This window comes from Gobio gobio, assembly GCF_949357685.1.
Source record: "Gobio gobio genome assembly, chromosome: 6".
Classification (NCBI taxonomy): domain Eukaryota; kingdom Metazoa; phylum Chordata; class Actinopteri; order Cypriniformes; family Gobionidae; genus Gobio; species Gobio gobio.
Genome location: NC_137102.1, coordinates 57,069,913 through 57,085,117, shown reverse-complemented (window position 1 = coordinate 57,085,117; position 15,205 = coordinate 57,069,913).

The following is a 15,205-nucleotide window of genomic DNA, read 5'->3' as shown; positions in this document are numbered from 1 at the left end:
ATTTGTTCCTAATTCCGAGTATCTGAATTTAGGCTAGTCCACTGCAGATTTGACTTCAAATCTACTTTCCCCCGCCACTGACTGAATTTTCCGGCAATCCATGTTTTCACTGTTATACGGTGGGGTGCGCTAGACTTCTGAAAGCGTACGGAATCTGTGGAACAAAACACAGGTGAAGAAGAAGCAGAAACAAGTGATAGAAGCATTGCTTATGCACATGTAAAATAACGTGATCATAAAACATTAGAAAGCATATAAATCAAAACTGCCAAATGTTACTGAATGAAATGTTGAACCAATGAAGAGGAAACGACTCGGAAGCTTTAGGGGTGTTTATACTCCATCTGTGTTTTGATCATCGCTCTGAATCCCATCCGGATGAAGTCTTTGACAAAAATGAGATTTTCTCAGATTGTTGCATTTTATTCAAATGAAACTTACCCACATTCAAGTGTTGATAAAAAAGAATGCATGAAGGTAGAATGAAGTGTTTTTAAAATGGACTTAAAGTACAGTTAAAGGTATAGTGTTCAAGTATAAAAATATCCTACCTAAATAGGAACATAGTAGTATACTTAAAGGGTTAGTTCACCCAAAAAAGAAAATTAGCCCATGATTTACTCACCCTCAAAGCCATCCTAGGTGTAAATGACATTCTTCTTTCAGACGAATAAAATCCTGGTGAATTGTTGCTCTGTTTTTGAAGTCCATAAAAGTGCATCTATCCATCATATAACTGCTCCACACAGCTCCAGGGGGTTAATAAAGGCCTTCTGAAGAGAAGTGGCGCGTTTGTGTAAGAAAAATATCCATATTTAAAACTTTATAAAGTAAAATATCTAGCTTCCGCCAGATCGGGAAAAAACGTAACTGTGCAATGTGCAGATTTAGCGTAAGCATTTTGAACTGCGAGAGGCGCTATCCTTTAGTTGAATACGGAAGGCGATCTAGCGGAAGCTAGATATTTTACTTCATAAAGTTTTAAATATGGATATTTTTCTTACACAAACGCATCGCTTCGCTTCAGAAGGCCTTTATTAACCCCCCGGAGCCGCGTGGAGACTTAAAAATAAACTCAAACTGTGCTAAAATATAGCCTACTTATTTTTCAAAAGGGGTCCAATGCAGTAAAATGATTTGTATGAATATATATTTTTGGGAAACTGTGTGAATGCTGGTTAATCATCTAAAAAACAAACAACAACAACAACAAAAAAAAACAATAAAAATCGTATGTGTTTTTGTTGCCTTAACGCAGGGTTCCTCAAACAAGGTATTAGATCACTAGAAAATCAGGATCACTAGAAAATCCCCGGAAGGTGTGTTTGATTAGAGTTGGAGCTAAACTCTGCAGGACAGTGGCCCTCCAGGACCGAGTTTGAGGAACCCTGCCTTTTAAACATATTGACAATCACTGAATTGAATGCATGTGAATGTGAATGACAACATAATGGTAACGGCTTGTGTGGAAACCTATTTAATTTCTTATGTGACATCTACTATTCTAAAAACACACTCAGAACATGGCTACTTTTAAATGACTGTCTTGTAGAAAGAAAGCTGCTTTCTAGACCTCCTGGCTGCCAACAGGCTTTAATGAGGTCGCGACTGCCTCTAGTGGACGGTCACGGGAACTGCGTCCCTGTGCGTCACAACTGCAGCTCGTTGCCATAGCGACCTCACCTCACCCGCAAGAGTTCTTTGCCAAGTGTGATGATGTTGCCAAAATTCCAAATCATGCAACTAAACCACACAGTTGAACACAACAGGAAAACATGTACATTGTTGCAATAAGAAAAAGAGTAGCATTAAACATAGATATGTCTTTCAAATGCATTCATTGTTCATTATAGAGGTGAATTAATGAAATTAGCAATCTACTAATCATCATGTGTGTAATAGGAAGAAAAAAAAAATACTATGGAAGTCAATGGCCGTCAACTGTTTGGTTACCAACATTCTTTAAAATATCTTCTTTACTTTTTGGGTGAACTATCCCTTTAAGCCTTGCTTCAAAATTTCTGCATCACTGCATTAACACAAATGATCAAAGCAAGTGTGGTTATTGTAAAGAAAGATGCACAAAAATAAATAAATAAAACAAATCACCAAAACATATAAAAGACTACGAAACAAATAAAAGGGGGAGGGGTGGGGGATTGGTCTTATTGGTTTATTTAAAGGAATTCAATTATTAAAGGATTAAAAGGGATTTAAAGGGGTCATGAACTGGCTTTAAAAAAAAAAAGTTTTTTTTAAATGAGGTCAAATTATTGCATTTGTGTGGTTTTTACATTCAAAAACATCATAATGAATAAGTAATAGGCTATTTTTCTGCCCTGGTTTTGAGGCTCTCTGCAAAACGCTCAGTTTTGATGGGCGTGCCGCACTGAAGACTTGGAAGTAAACGCCCACAGCTATGATTGGATAAGATTTGCATATTTAATGAGCTTCTGCTCACCCTGTCAGTGACAGCGTGTGGCAAACAGCAACCGGAATGAATCGCCCAGCCCACAGCCAGGGCTCGCAAAATGTCTTTATCGAACAAACACAATGATTCATCTCTCATCCACCCGCGATTGATTGGAATGTTATTCTTTTATTAACGTTACTTGGCCCGCCCGATCAATGAATATAACTGCAAACCGTACACACACACACACACAAACACACGGGTGCGCGCGCCCTCCAAATATCAAGTCAAGAGAGTGAACAACGCACATCAACACCGTAATGAAACAAGAATACCACAAGTATTCTCCAGCCTGTGACAGTGTGCTTCAGTCAGAGATGTACACACAGGGCCGGCCCGTGGCATAGGCGGAATAGGCAAATGCTAGGGGTGCCACTCATCCATAGGGGCGCCAAAATGTATTACTGATACTATTTTATTAATATTCATTCGAAATATTACCAAATAAAGCACAAAAAAATTTAACTATGTCCCCCGCCTCTTCCCGGTCCGCCGCATCAATATCCCCCCGCCGAGCTACTTGAAGTGCGTCAGAAATAGAACGCGCGATCAGTTTAACTTTTGGAATTTGTTGTGTCGCGTCGCATCTCGCCGCATCCAACGTAGACTGGATTGCTTTCATTTTTTAGGGTGCTTGGCCGCTCGCACCAGTTGCCTGATTATTTATGACGGATGGCCGAATTGTAGTGTCAAAAAAGACAGAAGTCCTTTGATGCAGGGAAGATAAGGGATACACTGCAAAAAAAAAAAAAAAGCTCTTCTTACTTAGTATTTTTGTCTTGTTTCTAGCCTAAATATCTAAAAATTCTTAAATCAAGATGCATTTACTAATAAGTAAAATTACATAAGATATTTTTTCTTGTTTTCTAGAAAATAAAATCAAAATGAAGTGAGTTTTTGCTTAAAACAAGCAAAATTATCTGCCAATGGGGTGAGAAAAATAATCTTCTTTCTGATTGAAATCTTGTTTCTTGTTTCTGTCCCAAACAGAAATAAGATTATTTTTCTCACCACATTGGCAGATAATTTTGCTTGTTTTAAGCAAAAACTCAATTAATTCAACCCCCCAGAAAACAAAAAAATTATTTAATTTTACTAGATATTTGGACTGGAAACAAGAAAAATAAATAAGAAGAGCATTTTTTTGCAGTGTAAAGACAGAGGTAAAGTGATGTAGGCTAATAAATGAACAGTTGATCTAATTGCATAGTAGTAAAATACAAATATTCGCTAGTTAATTCCAGAGGCCACAGCCAGTGTGATTTTGTGTGATTTACAGTTATGCAGTTTTAAGGGGACATATGGCAATTTTAAAATGTATTTCCCGAAATTAGTAATGATATTTATACACAGGTTTATTTAAAATACCAACATTTTATGTAAAATTCACATTAAATATCTACATTTCTCAGTTTAATTAATGGTGAAAACATGAATGTGCATAGTTTTGTGAAAGATTGCTGCCATCTACTGGAAAACAAACACATTTGCTAGTTCTCAATTAATAGTTTGAGCATGAATGCTAGATGCAATTACTCTTGCTATTTGTGTTTAGGCTGTAATGTGGCGTAGGTACTAGTTTTGTATAGTTTAACTATCATCAGCCTTTAAAAAAAAATATATAATATCATGAACATAATGACGAGGTAGAATGGACTGGACATTATAAAACAACAACAATATATATATATAAAAAAAACATAAATGCATTACAAAAATAAAACAGTACCAGTGTTTCCACAACAGACTGAAAACATGTAAACCTTGATACATGGGGCACCAAGTAAAATCTTGCCTAGGGCAGCAAATTGGTCAGGGCCGGCCCTGTGTACACATAATCAATACGATCCGTAACAATGCAATACTATCGCATATAAAAACATGTTTTACTCACATTAGTGTGTTGCTTCATTTGTTCATGTAATCTCATCCTCTCTGCAAATCCAGTCTCTTGTTTACAAACGAATCCGTGGTTAAATGAACATACGTGCAATGTCTTCCCCATGTGAGCTGGATATTCATTAAAAATAAAGCTCATCCATGCATTCATAATATTGGAATCCGAAAAGCTTATGTGGTATGTTTACTGCTTAGAAATTGGATGCGGTTATATGCTGCTCTTAGCTGTCATGTTAGTGGCACGAGTCGGTGGGCGGGGCTACAGAATCAGGCGTTGCTCTTCTTCTGTTGAGACGGTGCTTCACTACACTCTCACTTCATAGCCGGGCACATTCTGAGATCGAGCGTTTGCTGGGCCTGTTGTCAATAAAAGCTTTTCTTTGACTAATAAGGAAGTTTTCAGCTCTGAAACTTACAGGATATTCTTATATTACCATGACCTTTTATATATCAAAAGCTCAAGGGAAAGTTGATTACTCAATTCATCACCCCTTTATGGAAATAAATAAAAATAAATAAGAGCAGAAATAGATCTAGTTCTATTGTAGTTATGAAGTAAACTATTTGCAAATATATATATATTTTAATTATGCACACATTCACTATTATTTTCATCTGCCAAATTGTGAAAAAGCTAAACGTTTCTTGTCACATCAAATTCAGTTATGATTTACATAAATGTCATATTTTCAATTCAAAATGGTGAAATTTCATAAACAATGTCAAGTGATAGTCAAGTGATATTATTGTTGGTCGCTGAGGGTTTTTATCGTAAAACAGTTGTCAAATAAGCCCCGCCTTCTTTAATTTGATTGGCCATCTCACTCATTATAGCAGTCACGAGTGCTGTTAGACAGCTGGGGCAGACCAACCTAAAACTGCAACATTTAAAGGGTTAGGTCACCCAAAAATTAAATTCTTTCAATTACGTCTGACGACATTGCACACCATTACGTTTTTTTTTTCTGGTGATCTGGCGGAAGCTAGATATTTTACTTTATAGTTTTAAATGGATATTTTACTTACACAAACACGCCACTTCTCTTCAGAAGGCCTTTATTAACCCCCTGGAGCCGTGTGGAGCAGTTATATGATGGATAGATGCACTTTTATGGACTTCAGAAAACGGAGCAACAATTCACTGCCATTATAAAGCTCGGAAGAGCCGGGATTTTTTTATATAACTCTGATCATTTTATTGGTCTGAAAGAAGAATGTCATATACACCTGGGATGGCTTGAAGGGGAGTAAATCATGGGCTAATTTTCATTTTTTGGGTGAACTATCCCTTTAACTTTTGTCATCCAAGCAACAAACAGAGTGGTGTGTAATGTATACAGCACTGCAAAAAAATGCTCTTTTTACTTAGTAATTTTGTCTTGTTTCTAGTCTAAATATCTGAAAATTCTTAAATCAAGATGCATTTACTAGATAAGTAAAATGACATAAGATATTTTTTCTTGTTTTCTTGAAAATAAAATCAAAATGAAGTGAGTTTTTGCTAAAAACAGCAAAATGATCTGCCAATGGGGTGAGAAAAATAATCTTGTTTCTGATTGGAATCTTGTTTCTATCCCAAACAGAAATAAGATTATTTTTCTCACCCCATTGGCAGATCATTGTGCTTGTTTTAAGCAAAAACTCACTTCATTTGGATTTTTTTCCACGAGAAAACAAATCTTATGTCATTTTACTTATCTAGTAAATGCATCTTGATTTAAGAATTTTTAGATATTTGGACTGGAAACAAGAAAAAATTACAAAAGAAGAGCATATTTTTGCAGTGAAGCATCAAGAATATCAAATATTTGTTATTATTTGGGTGGACTTGTCCCCCTCATGTGGTTACAGCCCTGAGCTATATAGTATAAGAACATTCAATTGCACACTCATCCACACAGTGGCACTGTAGGGTAAAATATTTTTTGACCAAAGGAAATCAATGAGTTGGAAATTATATTTTTACCCCTGTCACCGTTGGTATTTCTTGCTCAAGGACATGACAGAATTCACATCATGAGATATTTTTAGGCAGAACTGAGGCGGTGAATGCCGTGTTCCTCTCAGATTTGTGCTACTAATTTTACGCCAGCTGAAACATTAAATCTTACAAATCGCTGTAGTATATTTGCCTACCACGTAAACTTTTCTGTGATTATGGCTTGGCTGGTTTAAGGACAAAGCTGTATGCATAAAGGCTATTACATTTACTTAACATTACTAGACTAGTCAGACATCTGGAGGTCACGACCTCGTTTGTTATGTCCCTGATAAAGAGATCACAGATTAGAGTCTCATTTTAACAATCTCTTTACAAATCATAAAGGATAGCACGGCTGAGAGATTGATTCTGATCTAATGGGGCTGTTTGTAGTGGGATGTATGGAGCATCCTCTGCCTGTGGGATCACTGCTGTCCAAACCAAAGTTTTTGCTTGAATCTGATCAGGATGGAGTCAGAGAGTCAGAGCTCAGCGATGAGCAAATTAACACTTCATCAGAGCAGAGATCCATCCACTTACAAAAAACAAGTATACTTCAAGTTCAAGAATACTTAGTTCAAGTATATTAAAGGAACACTCCCCTTTTATGAAAATAGGCTCATTTTCCAGCTCCCCTAGAGTTAAATAGTTGAGTTTTACCATTTTCGAATCCATTCAGCCAATCTCTGAGTCTGGCGTTAGCACTTTTAGCATAGCTTAGCATAGATCATTGAATCTGATTAGACCGTTAGCATCTCGCTCAAAACATGACCAGAGACTTTCAATATTTTTCCTATTTAAAACTTGACTCTTCTGTAGTTACATTTGTGTACTAAGACCGACGGAAAATGAAAAGTAGATTTTTCTAGATCAATATGGCTAGGAACTATACTCTCATTCCTGCGTAATAATCAATGAACTTTGCTGCCGTACCATGAGTGCAGCGGGAGCAATGATATTACACACTCGCAACTTTTCATTTTCCGTAGGTCTTAGTAAACAATATACCTACAGAAGAGTCAAGTTTTAAATGGGAAAAATATCAAAACTCTTTGGTCATTTTTTGAGCGAGATGCTAACGTTCTAATCAGATTCAAAGATCTATGCTAAGCTATGTTAAAAGTGCTAACACCAGACTTGGAGATCGGCTGAATGGATGTGAAAACGGTAAAACTCAACTGTTTAACTCTAGGGGAGTTGGTAAATGAGCCTATTTTCAAAAAAGAGTGTTCCTTTAATATAGTAAGTATACTATCATAACTAGAAGTATACTTAAGTGTACTGTTTCAATACTACTTAGGACTACATTGGCCCAGTTTTTAGTGTATAAAAGTATAATTTAAGTGTAACAGTAGTAAACTTTGAGTTTTTCGTTTGTACTGCAACTATACTACAAGTACATGCAAGTCAAATACTTAACACATTTTTTAGTTTATGAAAGTATACTCTCAGTAAACTACTATATCAGTGGTTTTATACTGCAAGTATACTTGTAAGTTTTATTTAAGTGAACATAACACCATACTTATAGTTTACTATTTATATATTATTTTTGCACTTTAAGTATACTACTATGTTCATATTTAGGTCTTTCCATTTTAAAAACATTTGAATGAGGGTAAGTTTCAGAAAGAAAGGCAACATTATAAACAAAAATTGGAGAAAATCTAATTTTGTACGGATGGGATTCAGAGCGATGATTAAGATGGAGTAGATCGAGTCCATTACACCCCTAAAGCTTCACAGTCGTTTCCCCTTCATGGGTTCAACAGTTCATTCGGTAAAGTTTGGCAGTTTGAATTTATGCTGTTTAATGTTTGATTACTGCTTTAATTTACATTTGCGTAAGCAATCTTCTATCACTTGTTTCTGCTTCGTCTGTGTTTTGATCGGGAGATTCTGTACTCTTTAAGGAGACTAGCACCCCCTACCGTATAACAGTGAAAACATGACAGCCGGAAAATTCAGTCAATTCTACCAGTGGACTAGCATACACAGAAATACAGATACTCAGAATTAGGAACATTTGTTTTATAAAAAATCTATATTTGCAAACAATGTAAGTTTATGAAACAATATGTAAAACTATGTGGAATATTTTTTTGAATAGGCTACTCAATCAAGAGTAAACGACTACAAGCAAAGTATACTTAGAATACTTTAATTATGCTTTTAAGTATATCTCGATCAAAAGATCAGGAGCTCTTATTGAAGATCTCTGACTTTGGTGTCTTTGCAAATCTGAGCATAGTTTGAGATAGTGTTGAGATCTCTTCTGAAACTCTTTTTCTCAGGAGAAACATCTCAGAACAACGGCTCTGTCATGGAGTCAAACTTACTTAACTTCAGATGTTTTTTTACTCCATAGACAGGATTTATAACTTGGATGCAGCAGACGAGATGCTTGTCCTTCATGCTCGACACAATCCATCTGCCCGTTTATCGCTCTCAGTCGCATTTCCTCTCATATCGACGCTCACAGGCCGCTGCCCTCAAACTTTTAACTCATGTCAGACTTTCACCTTCTGCTAAGAAAGGTTCGTATTAAGACAACTCATTATGATAATCCCAATTCATAATTTGTGACCCTGAGAGAGTTCAGATGAGACGAGAGTGAGATTGATTCTCATTAACTGACGGTAATAAAGATGAACTGATGCTTTCAGTCATCCACCACATCAGTCATCACATTATAATTGGAAATGTATTTAAGAGTCACTGCTGTTTGATATCTGCCACACTGAAAGAAAATGAACACTTTATATCATTGGATAAATGTGGTGATGTAACGGCAGAGGTCATCTCTAACTTCATCGCTTTCATTTACTCGCACTCATGTCGTTGCAAACCCGCATGACTTCTGTGGAACATAAACATTGTAATAATAATACAAAATCTCTTTAAAAGCAACAACCATTTAAACAATTACATTCAAGATATTATATCATGGCATTTATTAATGTTATAGTTAAAGGTCAGTAAAAAGAGCTAAAAATGGCCTTATTATAGCAAATAACATGACCCCACACATCATTATTTTTTGCTATTTTTTGTCTAAACATAATATCTTTTTTAACATTAGAAGAGAAACTTGTTTGTGGTCTATGTGTTCAAAATATTCTGATGTCACTTTTTCAAATATGATGTCTGTAAGATTAAAGGGGTACTTCAGTGCTGGGAAGATGAATGTGTATTTAAACTGGGTCATTTATGTAGTATAAATGTGAAATTATTTTTGAATTTGGTGCCTTCTAGACTGAGAAAATACAGAAAATGTATTTTTGTCTCATGTGGATGAAAGACAACTCCCAGAATGCACTTGCTTCGCTGCCCTACGAGGCCACTCCCAAAGCCACGACTACTGGTTATCACTTTCCCACCATGACACCGCCCCTAACGTCGTTTTGATATTCATAGTAACAAAATCATTTGGTTCAGTTAGAGAACAGACACTACAATTAAAAAATGAACGCGTCTTTTCAATAAAGTGTGAGTGAGCCGAACAAAAGTCACGACACAAATGCAGCAGGAGTCAGATTTCATTCATCTCAAGAGCGAAGAGCTGAGGTACGCGTGTCCAGTCTGGTGCGTTTTCAGATCATGCCTATGGAAGCTTAAAGGGTTAGTTCACCCAAAAATGAAAATTCTGTCATTAATTACTTACCCTCATGTCGTTCGACACCCGTCAGACCTCCGTTCATCTTCGGAACAAAAATGAAGATATTTTAGTTGAAATCTGATGGCTCTGAAAGGCCTCCATTGGCACAATGCACGGTTCACTCTCAAGACCCTTAAAAGGTACTAAAGACGTCGTTACAAAGTCCATCTCACTACAGTGGTTCTACAATAACTTTATGAATCGGCGAGAATAGTTTTTGTGCGGAAAAAAACCCTTAATAACGACTTATATAGTGATGACGATTTCAAAACAAGGCATCATGAAGCTTCGAAGTGTTATGAATCAGTGAGTCGATTCAGCAGTTTGGCGGTTTGACACGCGATCCGAATCATCATTCGGCTCACTGATTCATAACGCTTCGAAGCTTCATGATGCCTTGTTTTGAAATCGTCATCACTATGTAAGTCGTTATTTAGGGTTTTTTTGCGCACAAAAACTATTCTCGCCGATTCATAAAGTTATTTTAGAACCACTGTAGTGAGATGGACTTTGTAACGACGTCTTTAGTACCTTTTAAGGGTCTTGAGAGTGTAAAGTGCCATTGTGCCAATGGAGGCCTTTCAGAGCCATCAGATTTCAACTAAAATATCTTCATTTTTGTTCCGAAGATGAACGGAGGTCTGACGGGTGTCGAACGACATGAGGGTAAGTAATTAATGACAGAATTTTCATTTTTGGGTGAACTTACCCTTTAACTTTCATAGGAATTCATTGAAAAGTTGAAGCACTCACTTTGCTCCACACCGCTCCGTTATTAATGGCCAAGTCGAGCCGAGCGGCCGTGCACATTTACATTCTGAGTGAGATGCCTCCCCAATGGGCGGGTTGAAAACATGCGAAACTAGGCCTGTCGCAATAATCAATATATCGTTATATCGCACAATATATGTACATGACCTCAATAATTTTTTGTGATGCAATATATCGGCCATTACGTTTACATGATAATGAATGTCACCAACATTTCACATTTTACATTGTGCTGTCATCTTGAATGTTTTCCGTGACGGAGGCGAAAGTGGTTCTCGGGCAGTTCCTTCATACACAGAGCGGTTATCGACAGGTGAAAAAAAAGGCGCCATTTGAGGCGTTATAGTGTTTTCCTGACAACTACTGACAGTTTGGAAGAATAAGCCCAAATGGACTCGATTTCAAAGCCGCAATCCCCTGTTCCCCTGTGCACATATAAACCTCAACGCAGAATGACGAGTGTTAAAGCCGTTTCACAAGGGAAAATGTTTATTTACTATCTATTCAATTTTTTATTTTAATTTTTTAGGATAATATATTTTTTACCCTTAATTTCCATGATCTAAAGAATTAAAAGTTTGTCATTTGAAAGTGTGTAGGTCTACTTGCATTATGATGCTGTTATATTAGGATTATATATTCATTGGCAAAACATTGTCTTAAAATGACATAATATCGTTTATCGCAATTATTTCTGGGACGATATATCGTGAAACAAAAAGTAGTTATCGTGACAGGCCTATGCGGATATAGCTCTACTGGCTGTAGTCTGTAGCCTCTGGCCAAAAAATCCTCAGATGAAGCAAAATGACGATATCTGCATCATCGGAGGTTTTTTTCCAGAAATAAAATGCATAATTCTCTCCTCTCAGGGGGTTATGAGGGGGGAAAGTACCATAATTCGAATATATTACCGGGTTTCTACTGATACAAAGCTTAAAGGGTTAGTTCACCCAAAAATGAAAATTCTGTCATTAATTACTCACCCTTATGTCGTTCGAGACCCGTAAGACCTCCGTTCATATTCAGAACACAAATGAAGATATTTTAGTTGAAAGCTGATGGCTGAGAAAGGCTTCAGATAGGCCTCCATTGGCATTCAGTACATTTACACTCCCAAGACCGATAAAAGGCATTTAAAATGTCATTACAAAGTCCATCTCACCACAGTGACTCTACAATAATCTTACGATGCGACGACAATAGTTTTTGTGCGCAAAAAAAAATCAAAATAACACCTTTATCCAGCTTGTTATTGCCTTCCGCGAGTGCCTCCACGACGCATGCGCGAGAATATGACGTAGCGCCGGGGATCGGGATTCCATGAAATGCACACTCTTACCCCATTTTGAGCACTACGCCGAGACCTAAAGCACGATCAATGTAGAATTCAACAGCTGAGATACGCGCGCCTTCCTCTGATTGTAAACAAATCACTTCTGGGTCATCTGTCCGAATGCCGGATCTGCGTCATATTCTCGCGCATGCGTCGTGGAGGCACACACGGAAGGCAGTAACAAGTTGGAAAAAGGTGTTATTTTGATTTTTTTTGCGCACAAAAACTATTGTCGTCGCATCGTAAGATTATTGTAGAGTCACTGTGGTGAGATGGACTTTGTAACGATGTTTTGAGTGCCTTTTATCCGTCTTGGGAGTATAAGTGTACTGAATGCCAATGGAGGCCTTTCTCAGCCATCAGCTTTCAACAAAAATATCTTCATTTGTGTTCCGAATATGAACGGAGGTCTTACAGGTCTCGAACGACGTGAGGGTGAGTAATTAATGACAGAATTTTCATTTTTGGGTGAACTAACCCTTTAATGCTAATCGCTGAAGTAACCCTTTAAACTACATGTTTAAAGCTTCAGTCTGTAATTTTTACCTCTTTGTCGCCATCTCTGTTTGAAACCTGCAATTGCAGTTATTTGTTGAATTATCATCTTTATGTGGGTTGTGCCTCGGCACGGCTCCTCAGCGCGGATTAATCTAATGTTTTGAGGAGTGTGTGTGTCTGTCATTCATTCAGCCGGTGTGGATACTGTACTTCAGAATCACAGATTCTACGTCTTGAAGTACGACTAAAGTAAGAATTTTCACATCTGACCAAGTAACATGTCTGCCACTTCTGTTCTGACAACTGAATCTCCAGTCGTCACTGTTGATTGTCGTTTGGACCTTTCTGGATTACAATCAAAATGATAAATGTAATTATTCCAGCTGCTGTGAGAAAAGGTTATAAATTATCCGCCACCTGCAGCATCCTCACCTGCAATATAGTCCGGGACTCTTTCTTTTGGTATACAGATGTGGCCCAATTTGAGTGGTACTGGTAGCTTTCCTCTGGAAATTTGAGCATGGCGCTGCTCGTATTTCCAGAGGAAAGCTACCAGTACCACTCAAATTATAACACATTATTACAAGCTTACCGCCGTGAATCGGGCTAAGGTAAGGAGATGGTTTTGAACACTGGCTGGTTGTGTACTTCCTAATTTTTTTTTATTTTGGATCATTTTTAACCAAAAAAAGTTACGGACTGCAGCTTTAAAGTAGGAAATATAGTGTTATGGTGGTGAACAGAAGAGAAAAAATTTAATAAAAATATGTAAATTACGATATTTTAGGTGGGGTTTGATATATATATTTTTGTAATACGTACCTGAAAAAAAAAAGTTTGAATGTTTAATTTTAAAGTTCTCTTGCAATACATATTTAGCTAAATCAAACCAAAAAGACAACATGTTTTTGTATCTGTAATAATCTCTCCCTTGTTTGTTTGACTGTTTTTAAACCTTTCAAACATAATTCATCCCATTGTTTTGCTATTAAATGGCCGACTGCATCAACACAACACAGGATAAAAGTTCAGGTGTTGGCTTAATTTCTTTAAAAGGAACATTTCACTTTTTTTGAAAATAGGGTTAAACAGTTGAGTTTTACCGTTTTTGAATCCATTCAGCCGATCTCTGGGTCTGACATTAGCACTTTTAGCATAGCTTAGCATAGATCATTGAATCTGATTAGACCGTTAGCATCTCGCTCAAAAATGACCAAAGACTTTCAATATTTTTCCTATTTAAAACTAGACTCTTCTGTAGTTACATTGTGTACTAAGACCGACGGAAAAGGAAAAGTTGCGATTTTCTAGGCCGATATGGATAGGAACTATACTCTCATTCCTGCGTAATAATCAAGAAACTTTGAGCTGTACCATGGGTACAGCGGCGCAATGATATTACACAGCGCCTGAAAATAGTCCCCAGCACGCTTTCTGTGTAAGGAGGTTGTCACACTAGTTGGTTATGTTGAAGGAAGTTAGCCTATTTTCAGGCGCTGTGTAATATCATTGGGCCGCTGCACCCATGGGACGGTAGTATAATTAAGTTCCTTGATTATTACGCAGGAATGAGAGAATCGTTTCTAGCCATATCGGCCTAGAAAATCACAACTTTTCATTTTCCGTCGGTCTTAGTACACGATGTAACTACAGAAGAGTCTAGTTTTAAATAGGAAAAATATTGAAAGTCTTTGGTCATTTTTTGAGCGAGATGCTAACGGTCTAATCAGATTCAATGATCTATGCTAAGCTATGCTAAAAGTGCTACCGCCAGACTCTGAGATCGGCTGAATGGATGTGAAAATGGTAAAACTCAACTGTTTAACTCTAGGGGAGTTGGAAAATGAGCTTATTTTCAAAAAAAAGTGGAGTGTTCCTTTAAGTATAATAATCAGATACAAGTCATATCAACTTTATGGGGCGATATGTAAGAACGTTTATGTATTAATATTTTTTTTATCTGCCAATGTGTGAGCAGCTTGTAACGAAAATTAAAAAACGAGACCTTCACCGACTTCCTAGTTTGTCTATGAAAGCCTGTAACTGATTTTCATATGAAGCCGGGAAAATCAAAAGGATGTGATGGTTACATGCGCTCCCGAGAACCTCTCTTCCGTTCAATGCAAGCGGCAACCTCCTCTAGTTTCTCTTGAAACCAAAACGGAAGTGACTGAAAGTGCAATTCATTGACTGGTCACTAGAGACAGGCTCCAGAAGGGAGCAGAATCTCATTGAGCTCATGTTAAAATATCCAACTTTACAGCAGAAAAACACATGTTCATAGTCTGGAACAAATTGTGGTTTTGGTCTATACGGCTAATTTTGCCCTTCATGACGGCTGGGAGGGGGGTGACTATTTGTATAACTCATTCGTTTATATTATATAAAGCCTTAAAGGTCTGCATATTTAAGGGCGTGGCCACTTTGAGTGACAGGTGGATTGCCATTTGTCTGCTGTCTGTTAGTCATCACGTCACCTCAGCTCCGCCCACGTCCCGCCTCTTTGCCCATTTTCTGTTATCCGGGAGTGATGAGCGATGACGCGCTGCCAAGATGGCAATGGCCAGCTCGACCCTACTTTACCCTTCA